This window comes from Hipposideros armiger, unplaced genomic scaffold (assembly GCF_001890085.2).
Source record: "Hipposideros armiger isolate ML-2016 unplaced genomic scaffold, ASM189008v1 scaffold_150, whole genome shotgun sequence".
Lineage (NCBI taxonomy): Eukaryota > Metazoa > Chordata > Mammalia > Chiroptera > Hipposideridae > Hipposideros > Hipposideros armiger.
Window position 1 is genome coordinate 1,032,483 of NW_017731500.1, and position 9,824 is coordinate 1,042,306.

General features: G+C 54.7%; 1 protein-coding gene across 1 annotated transcript in view; it reads left to right on the forward strand.

The window, feature by feature from the left end:
* The first annotated feature begins 9,459 nt into the window (after nucleotides 1-9,459).
* CDC42EP4 (CDC42 effector protein 4) overlaps nucleotides 9,460-9,824 on the forward strand; it is a 35,643-nt gene continuing 35,278 nt past the window's right edge. The window contains exon 1 of the mRNA XM_019650975.1: nucleotides 9,460-9,602. The gene's annotated coding sequence lies outside the window, so the exon portion shown is untranslated. The remainder of the gene's footprint in view (nucleotides 9,603-9,824) is intronic.

Below are 9,824 nucleotides of genomic sequence, written 5' to 3' on the forward strand. Positions count from 1 at the left end.
GGACATCATCTCAAAAAAACCTTCTGAATCTTAGACATTTTTGAGGGGCGGGGGAGGTTTGGAGGCCAGGAGAGCAAAACCGGCCTTTTTTATGACAGGATACCCATCATGCTGGAAGGCAACAGTACACTGAAATTAGGATCATTCGAGGAGCGTTTTATAAGGACACTCCCCATGCTGTGGTCAAGTCAAGGACAGCTGGGTGCCATTAGCACCCAGGTCTGACATGGCCGATGGAGGAGGAGGCTACTGGAGCCTGCAGGCAGAGAAGGCTGGACAGACACCGTGATACCCCACAGCAGCAGGTCGGGGAGCAGCACCCCCTCCCCACTGATCTGCCTCCGGTTTTGTCCTCCAGCCTCTTGCCTAGGCGCCTTCATCCAAGCCCAGCGGGGGGTCAGACGTCACTGGAATGCGGTCCATACAGGCCAGCCTCCCCAGGGGGGCAAACAGCAAGGTGAGGCGTGGACAGGCGGGTCACCGGGCCCACGGTGGCGCTCACCTGTGTCTTCTCATGTTTGTTCTATGGAAAGTTCCACTCTTACACCCAAGGCTGATTGGTGCTTCTCTTAGTCTCTTTTCTCGATGTTGGTAAAGAATGGAATTAGACCCAAAGAGGCTTGCTGGGGCTTCCACCAGAACAGGCAGGATTTTCTAGCATAGGAGAGAATTTAAAAGGTTGTTGACTTCCTGTGGCCTGCAGCCTCCTGTGTCAGCTGGAGCCTCAAGACAACAATGAGAGCAGCTGACGTGTGTTGGCCGGGCTCTGTGCTGAAGGCCTTTTACACAGCTTGGTTAATCCCCAGGGCAGGCCCACAATACAGGAATTTCACGTTTTCCTCCATTGAACAGATAAGGACACCTGAAGTGCACAGGTGAAGAGACCTGCCAGGTAAGTGCCAGAGCTGGGATGGGACCCCAGGCCTGGCGGGCTCCACTCACCGCCCCCATCCCCCGTGGAACCACCGCACAGCCTTCGCCCAGGGTTCAGACACTGCTGGACCTGGAGGAGGGGACCTGGGCCCTTGGGGAGGCACAGGCCAGGCAGGAAACATCATTTCAGGCAATGGTATCTACACGGTTGGGCAAACCTCCCTAAAGGGCCAGATAGTAACTAATTCAGGCTTTTCCGGCTACCGTCTCTATGTAGCCTTCTGTCCTGGTGAGGAAGCAGCCAAAGACAATACATAAATGAATGTGTATGGCTGGTTTTTTATGGGCACTGGAATTAGAATTTTATATAATTTTCACCTGTAGGGAGATATCGTTCTGGTTTTTATTTTTTCTGAATCGTTTTAAAATGAATCATTTAAAGATCATTCTTAGCTCAAGGGCCACCCAACAAGATGCAGAGTTTGCTGCCCCGTGGTCTAAAGTGGCTTCCGGTCAAGTCTATGCTTGCGGGAACTTCTATAGGGCTCTGGAGTGACCCCCACCCCCACAAGGTAGTTCATAGGGAACTGTAAGAGGTTGAGTGGTGTCCCCTAAAATTCACCCTCACCTGAAACCTCAGAATGTGACCTTATTTGGAAGTGGGGTCCTCACAGGTGTGATTAGTTAAGGTGAGGTCATACTGCATTAGACTGGGCCCTACACCCGTGACTGGTGTCCTTAGAAGGAGAAGAGAGGACAGAGAGACACACAGAGAAGAGAAGGCCGTGTGAAGACGGAGGCAGAGACTGGAGTGATGCAGCTACAAGCCAAGGAAGGCCAAGGACTGCCTCAGCGCCCAGAAACTGGAACAGGCAAGGCAGGATTTGGCCCTGGAGCCTTTGGAGGGCGCGTGGACCTGCCCACACCTTGATATTGGACTTCTAGCGTCCAGAACTGGGAGAGAATACATTTTTGTTGGTTTCAGCCACCCACTGTACAGTAATTGGTTATGGCAGCCTTAGAGAACGAGTAATAAACTCTGCTTGCAGAGCCAATGTGCATCTCTGATCTCTGGGAGTTGACGTTCACTAGACTCTCAGAGGCTGGCGGGATCCCAGGACCAGGCCCCTCCCGGTCTTAGATTTCTGTAGAAAAGTGCCAGCCAGCCCCGAATTAAATCGGCAACTATGGGATGCTTGTTTCCCTGTTTCTCCCCCCAGCCTCCCTTCTTCTTAAATTGTTTCCACCTCTCACTAGGAGCCAAACAAAAGTCCTTCCCTGAGGGTCAGGAAAAACCCCTCACCCACCACCAACCTGCAAAATATTAATCACAGATGCTGGTGACCAGTAAGTACTCTGGGGGCCTCTCTCCCTCTGTGGCTGTCGCTGGGTAAGTGCAGGGGGTCGGGAGAACAGCTGGGGAGCAGAAGGGGTGCAGTGAGCCTGCGTGTGGATGGGCCGGGCGCTGTGCCTGGGACGTGGTGAGGCCTGACAGGCTACTCTCTAGGTGCCCAGGACCGCACACCCTCTCGAGACAAGGTTCCGCATCCCACAACTTCTACTAGGACCCGCCAGCAAAACAAGGCTCTGTGGAGGGAACCCAAACACCATCAAGGACACCTGTACCTATGTGCCTCTGAATGGCAGCTCTCACTCAGCCAGACACTTTCCTAAGCATTTTGCACCAATTAATTTATTCACTGTTACAAAGGCGGAAGCGGAAATAAAGAGAGCCCAAAGTAACCTGCCGGAGGTGACGGGGCCAGGGTCTCCAGTGATATCCCCAGTGCCTGGGGCCCAGCTTGAAAAGTGCTTGGCGCTCGCTACCCACTCCTCAGGGTGAAGGGGCCTGGCCGTGCTCCAGTGGGAGGCCTGGAGCTAGGACCCCTCCCCTGGCTTCAGGTCCTGGACTGTGTCTGTGTCACTGTCTCTTCTGAGAAGAAAATCATTGCTCGAGTTCAAGGCTCTGGGGATGAGATGGACATCTGGTCATTGTTTACTTTAGAGGCATGTGCTGTAAAGGGTTTGGGCCAGTAGCAGGGAAGATCCGGGAAGACTCTAGAAGACTCGCATGGATGAGAATGGCAGGAAGTCAGGGACGCCACCTCAGAAGTAGCCCCCATGTCACTTCTTGGAAGGAGATCCGTGGGGGCGGTGCAGAGGAGTGCGGTGGGCCGGTGGGGCCCGGCGAGGGTGGCTCTGACCACATCTGTTTGCAGTTTTCCAGCTTGCCTCCCCACCCCCACCTCACCCTGCCCTCCATAATCAGCCAGCTGCCTGTGCTTGTCCGGCCGCGGCCTCCTGCCTAGACCAGTCCTCGAGATGCTGGGGCTGTGAATCAGAGGGCAGCTCATTTCGGTGCCTCTGTCAGCTCTTGGGGTGGGGGTGGAGTTCTGATCATGACACCATGACTTCATCTGAGGGGAGTTCCTGGGGTTCTGCCTCAAGGAGCTGCCTCTGCACGGCCGGCCCCGGGGGCACCCTCAGACCCCCAAGAATGGGCAGTGAGGACATACAGGAGAGAAGCAGGTGGGTACAAGGGAAACCCTAGCTCTGCACAGTGACTAGATGGCAGCTGACACTGGATCCCAGGAGAGAAAGGTGCAGGCAGTGGGTCACCTCCTGAAAAGGGCAGCAGCTCTCATCATGGGGAGATGAGGGCCCCGTGTTGCCGGGTTCTGGTTCTTCAAGAGCCAGAAACCCAAAGGGATGTAAGTCACCCTGTGCTTAAATATTAGCAACTAAAAAAAATATATTGTAAGCATTGTTGTGGCAGATGGTAGCTTTCCAAAATGATTGCAGCAGCATATCCCGTCTCATGTGCTCTTCTTATAAATGTCACTTTGACACATCTACCTTCCAAAGGCAGAATCAGTGTTCCCTCCCCCTTGAACCTGGTAAGGAGGGGCCTGTGACCACAGCCGATTTGCCCAACTATTTGCTCAAAAAGAAGGGGAAACATTCTCTTCTGTAAATTTCCATGTAATTATTATAGATTCAATTTCGAGGCCTATAAGCCTCCTTGCCCCAGCTTGTTTTCTTGTTACCTTCTGGTAGTCTTGGACGAGCAAAATTTTGCTTTGCTGGAGGTCTCCCTGGACGCCACTCAGCCAGGACCTCACTTGCTTCTCGGAAACTGCTCTGATCTGGGCCCGAGGCAATCTGCTGCCTGAAACTGACTCCTCCTTGCTAGCTGACCTAACGTGTCTTTGGCCTTCACCCACAATGGCTTTCTGGAGAGCAACTGGCTTGTGGAGACGACAAGGGGCTTGGGGAGAGGAGAAAGCTAGCATCCGGAGGCATCAAGCCATCAAGCTGGGGAAGTGTAAATTAGCCTTGACATCAGGCTAGGATGCGTTTATTGTTATGACTCAAAGGCTTTGCAGGAGCAGAGGAAGGACACACACACACATATGTAGACACACAAACACACAAGCAGCACTTAGGAAACCAAAAACTCTGGAGCAGACAAACTCTAGCCACCGTGATGAGCTTTGACAATTACACCCAGCCCACAGACACGTTTTCCTTTACCTCTTCATTCTCCCCACACGAGAAGGAACAGAAATGCCAGGCCCTTCTCCATTCTCAGCCCTTCTTTACAGCCATGGGCTCAAGACACAATCCCATTGGCGTGAAAGTGGGAGCAGATTTGGCTAGTCAGGGGACAAGGCAGATACCTCTCAAAGGCCTTTCTTCCAGCGGAGCCCAGAGGGCTAGGAAAGTGTAGGGAAACCCCAAGGTCAGACAGAAGTACACAGACATCAGATGTTCAACCCAAGGGCCTGGGATTTGAGGGGGTTCTGTGCAAAGGGAGGAAAGGCCATGGGAACACCCCCCAACAACAAAATCCACAGGCACAAGAACCTGCTGATTTGAGGGCGCTGTTCCTTTAAGCGCTTGGAACATCTGGGCGGATGTGTCACATCACATTGGGATGGAGAGGATGCTGAGTGATGCCTTCAGCTCCAGTCTTCCTTCTCTTCACCCCAGGCCATGCACTGAGCTCCAGGAAGGGATTTAATTGGGGTCTTTGGTGTGGATGTGGGCTGGGGAAGGTGGGGTGACGAAGACAAAGGGGGACATTACTGTGGCCTTCTAACAACTGCCCTGAAGTGGGGTGTGTCTGTTCTCATTAAAATGCTGTAGAACCTTTCTGGGCAGATAGGAGTCTGTCTGCTTGGTAAGATGATGGCGCGTCTTCCCTAGCAACCTCCCCTTGCCCACCATGGCTCAGTAGGGTAGCAAGATCACCCACACTTCATCTAGAACCTGTTTCCTTTCCTGCAATCTCATGGCTTTGTGGCTAGACCTGTGGGCTCCGAAGCCTGACCTCTCAGGATTTTCTAGTCCAGGGCCTGGACTTAGTTAGCTGTGTAACCTTGAGCAAGTTATTTAGCCTTTCCTGTTTTTAATCTGAAGAATGGGATTGAGGATAGCAACTACTCCATGGGATTGAGATGCAGAATTCCTCACCCACAGCGAAGTGCTCAAGTAATGACAGCGACCTTGTGTTTTCTCAAGTGCTCATTATTCAGACCACATTTGCCTCTGAGTCAGGTTCTAGGGGAGAAGAGACGCCTTTTCTGAGCACACACAGAAGATCTTTCCTTCCCCCGGGTCCCTTTTCTTTCTCTCTCTCTCTCTCTCTCTGGAGGCTCAGGAGGGTGTCTGGCTATTATGGGATGCCCTCCCACAGAGCTGGGTCTCTGCCCATCCCTCCCCAGAGACGATGACAGAAAGTTCTGGTAAGCCCTCGGAGCCTGACAGACTCCTTTATCAGAAGCCCAGGACTGCCTCTTGCAGATACTAAGGGTCATTTTTTTCTGTTAGCTCAATTCTGGGACACATTAACGGGTGTGGGTCCACTCTGTGCCCATGGGGGGGGACTCTCACAAAAAACTTGCTCCAGAAGGTCACCCTTGGCCCCTTAATTTTGAAACAGGCCGGCGTCCACGTGGCAAGCCCTCGGTGTGGCCCCAGCTCTATGCTGAACTCTGACCTGCGTTATCCACCAACCTCACACCAATTCCACGTGGTCCCCGTTCATAGATGAGACAACCGAGCCCCATGGAGCTCAAATGGCTTCTTCAGGTCACATAGTGACAGTCGGGATTCCAGCCCAGGATTGTCTGACTCCAGGGCCTGTGTTCATAATCCGGATCTTCAGGCTCTTACAGCACCAACAGGGGACCTCTCCTGAAAGGCAATGCTGGCTTTTGCTTGTCCCGGGGTCACTGGTGGGTGAAGCTCTGGGCTTCAGAAATCTGGGGACCACATGGAATGTTCCTTCTAGGGATCCTGTTTCTGAGACTCACTGTCTTTAGCAGGAGTCTCTGCTATTTTTCTGAGGAGCCCAGAGCTCTGGTGGTATCTTTTTTGCCCATCATTTTCTCCATCCTGGATAAACAAGACATTTAGTATCATCTCCCAGCTTCCTGGAAATGTCCCCACTCAGTGGTCAGGGGCACACGTTAATAACATGGCGATGAACAGTGACAGATAGGACTCCTAAGTGAGGCGAGGGGTGCCTGTGCCATCTGTCCTTTCCCTGGCAGAGGGATGGAGGGGCCACTGCAATACCCAGAAGCCTAAAGTTGGACTTAGCAACAACAAAATAGTAACCAGGGTCCCTTACACTGGACTTGACAGTTCACAAGGCAAGGTCACGTGCTTTATCTCCTTCCATCCGTCTGGTAACGTCCTATGGTCTGGAGTATCACACCCTCCTTACAGAAAGGACTCAGATGAAGTGAATCCTCCAAGGCCACCCTACCGAGATGTCTGGACTCATTTCCAGTAAGCTCCGTGGCCTCTCTGCTCTGCCACCACCCCTTGACCTATGTCATCATTTCTTCAGGTCTGGCTCACCCCTACTGCTGCCTCCTGCCCCCAGAGTCCCCAGCCTGGTGAGCAGCATCTCCCCCGCCCCGATCAGGGGTCCTCTGACACAGCACCTCCCTCTGCCCCCTGAACCTGGGAGCTGCAGTACTGGGAGGATGGGTGACCCTGGGTATGGCCCAGCGAGTTCATTGAGGGGGTTACCAAACAGAGGTCAGTTTGAGTCTAGGGTTGTTGCCGGGAGAAGGGAGGGTTGGGGGGCTCCGACACTGCTAATCCATTCATCTAGCCAACGTACTATGTGCCTACCCACAATGGAGATTCAAACACCAATTGGACACCACCCTGTCCCCAAGGAGCCCATGGGGGCGCCTGCTGTTGTACTCCCTAGGTGCACGGGCAGCCCCAGAGCCCTGGTGCGTAAACTCCCTCAGAGGGGGACTTATGACTTGGAGCCTGGGGTTTCCCCCCCGCAGTGTTCGGGGGCCTTACCTTGAGCTCCTAGCCTGGTATCTTGGGTATTTTCCCAGGCTGCTCAGCAGAGGCTGCCTGCTGTGAAAGAGCTCCAGGTGGTTCCCAAGAACAGGGAACCACGGCGTGAAAGAGCCTCTGCCAAGAGGGTGGGAATGAGTAGCCCAGCGCAGTGAGGGCCTCAGGGCACTAAGGTTCCACCCCAAACTATGCCAACATCAGGCCCTGGTGACACCCTGAGGTGTCCATCCAAGACCATCTCCACTAACCTCCATAGGGGGAAAAATTGAGGGATACAGAACTCAGGATAGAGAGAGAAGTCATAGAGCTTTTGTATGGGAAGGGGCCTTGCAGGTCAGCTCAGTCCAGAAAATGAAATGATCTGCCAAGGGTCATACTTCACGGCAAACACCAGACCGGAGTGAGTGGGGCCTCCAACTTCTCTATAAGGAAATAGGATTAAGCAATTGAATGGATCCTCTTAGGCTGGAGCAAAATAACGTGAGCTAGAATGCCCAGAGCCCAATGAAAACAAACACTGGGAGGTGTGAATTTGGGGTGGGTGGGGCAGGATCAGGCCCAGGCAGCTGTAAGGATCATGTGCACCCAAGTCCCAAGGGCAGGCCCCAGCACCTGGGACAGGCAGAGACACTACCCAGGCCTAAAGGCTTATAGGTCAAGTTACACCAAAGGTGCGGTTAAGATCTGAAATCCCTCTCCGGAGTCAGGGGCTTAGAGCTTGCCAAAAATTTCAAGGTAGGTATTCAAGTGTCAAGTTTTTTTTAAGTTTTATTTTAATTTCCTCTGATTATCAATAGACAGCTCTGGTCTGAAAGGCTGGAGCAAAACTTGGCCTCAGCGGATTCTTAGGAGGCAGGGGCCACCCTAAAACCCCAGGCCTGGGACTCCAAACATCCTGGAAAATTAGCACTTTCTTCCAATCAAGGTGCCCTGCAGGGGCCTAGCAGTGCAGTGGGGAGCAGTGTCTAGAAACATCTGAGCTCCTCCCTGCACAGCCTGTGTCCACTGTGGGCCTCTTCAGGGCAGGATTGGGGCTTCACTCAACTTTGTCCCCACAGGCAAACCTCAGTGGATGTTAAATGTTTGTGGAAGGGTGCCTGAAAAGCAGAGCATAATGGGCAGGAGAATAGCCAGGAGATAGATTTTGTCCTGGAGGTACTGTGAAAAGGTGACCAGATTACAGTCAGCTAGCCCTAAGACAAAATAATTTGTTTTCAATGAAAGGAAAGAGAAGGGGTGGGTGGGGGGCGTGGGGGTGCCTGGGAGAATCCGGAAAGCTTTCTTGGAACAGATAAAAGACTTGAGCTGCGATTTCAGGAGGGAAGGGACCCTGGACACCTGCAATGAGGTAGGGCTTACAGCTGGCAGCAATGAGGGGAAACCACCAGCAGAAAGGGACCCACTAAGGGGTCTCCTCCAAAGCCAGTTGGTGGGAAAATCTGAAACCGCCACGACCTCCGCCCCTCTTCCTTGAAAACGCAGGCAAAGGAGCAACTAACAGCAAGGGAGCTTTGCTTTGTGCCGTGTCCACTCTCCTGTGGAATATTTCACTTTGATTAGTGATGATCCTTTACAAATGGAAGCTATTCCTCCTAAAATGAATCAAACCCAAGGCCCGCGTCTCATAGGATTCAGTCCCTGGGACTCAGGAGTTCACCCCCTTGAGGTTCACGTGGGGCAGCGGATACTCAGGCAAAAGGTACTAACGGGAAAGCCGGGTCACAGGAGGGTCTCCAGCGAAAGCCTTCTCACACCCAGCGCGAGGCTGGCCCCGGGGCCGGCTCCTCCCCGCCCTCTCGTTGTTACCCAGTCAGTCTGGGGTGGGATCTACCACCCTGAGGGCGCCAACCGTCGCCTTGGGGTCCCATTTCCGGTAGGTACTGGGTCCGGCAGGGAGGAGGAGGTGTCTGCTCCCTGCTCCACACGCGAGCAGTCTCAGGAGGGCCTCGCGCTGCCTCCCCTACCCCAGGGGCAACTGGCGCCCCTGGCTCGGGGGGCCCCGGATTGGGGGGTCCGGCGGGAGCGCAGCGAGGCGGAGGCGCCTCGAGGCCCCACCAGCCCGGGACCCAGCCGGCCTCCCCGCCCCGGCCACCCCATCTGGAGCTCCGAAAGTCTCCGGCTCTCAGGTTTGAACCACCGAGGCCAACCGGCCGGGCTGAGGTTCCCAACGGCCATTGGCTGCGGCGGCGCCGTGACATCAGCGCGGAGGGGGGCCGGGGGGGGAGCGCAGGCGGAGCCTGGAAGGGGAGTGTCCGGCGGCTCCAGCCCTGGAAGCCCGAGCCAGAGGGAGACAAACGCCGGCGCTGACATGGGCGCATTGCCCGGGTGCTGTGCGGAGCCCTCTCGGCGGAGAGCGCAGCGGTACATGCCCCGCGCTCGCGTCTCTGGGGACCCAGGTAGGCGACAGCGACAGACACCTGCGCCCTGCGAGGTCCGGGTGGGCTCAGCTTCGGGGGAGGGGGGCGGGGGGCTCGAGCCCCCCCTGTGGGGCGGAAGGGATGGAAAAAGCCGCGATAGGGGCGTGGGGTGTGGACGAGGGCGCAGACACCCCTCCTCGGCCCCGCGGCTTCTCTCCGCGCCCGCCGGCGGTGGCAGGGCTGGGGCTGAGGACCGGAGCC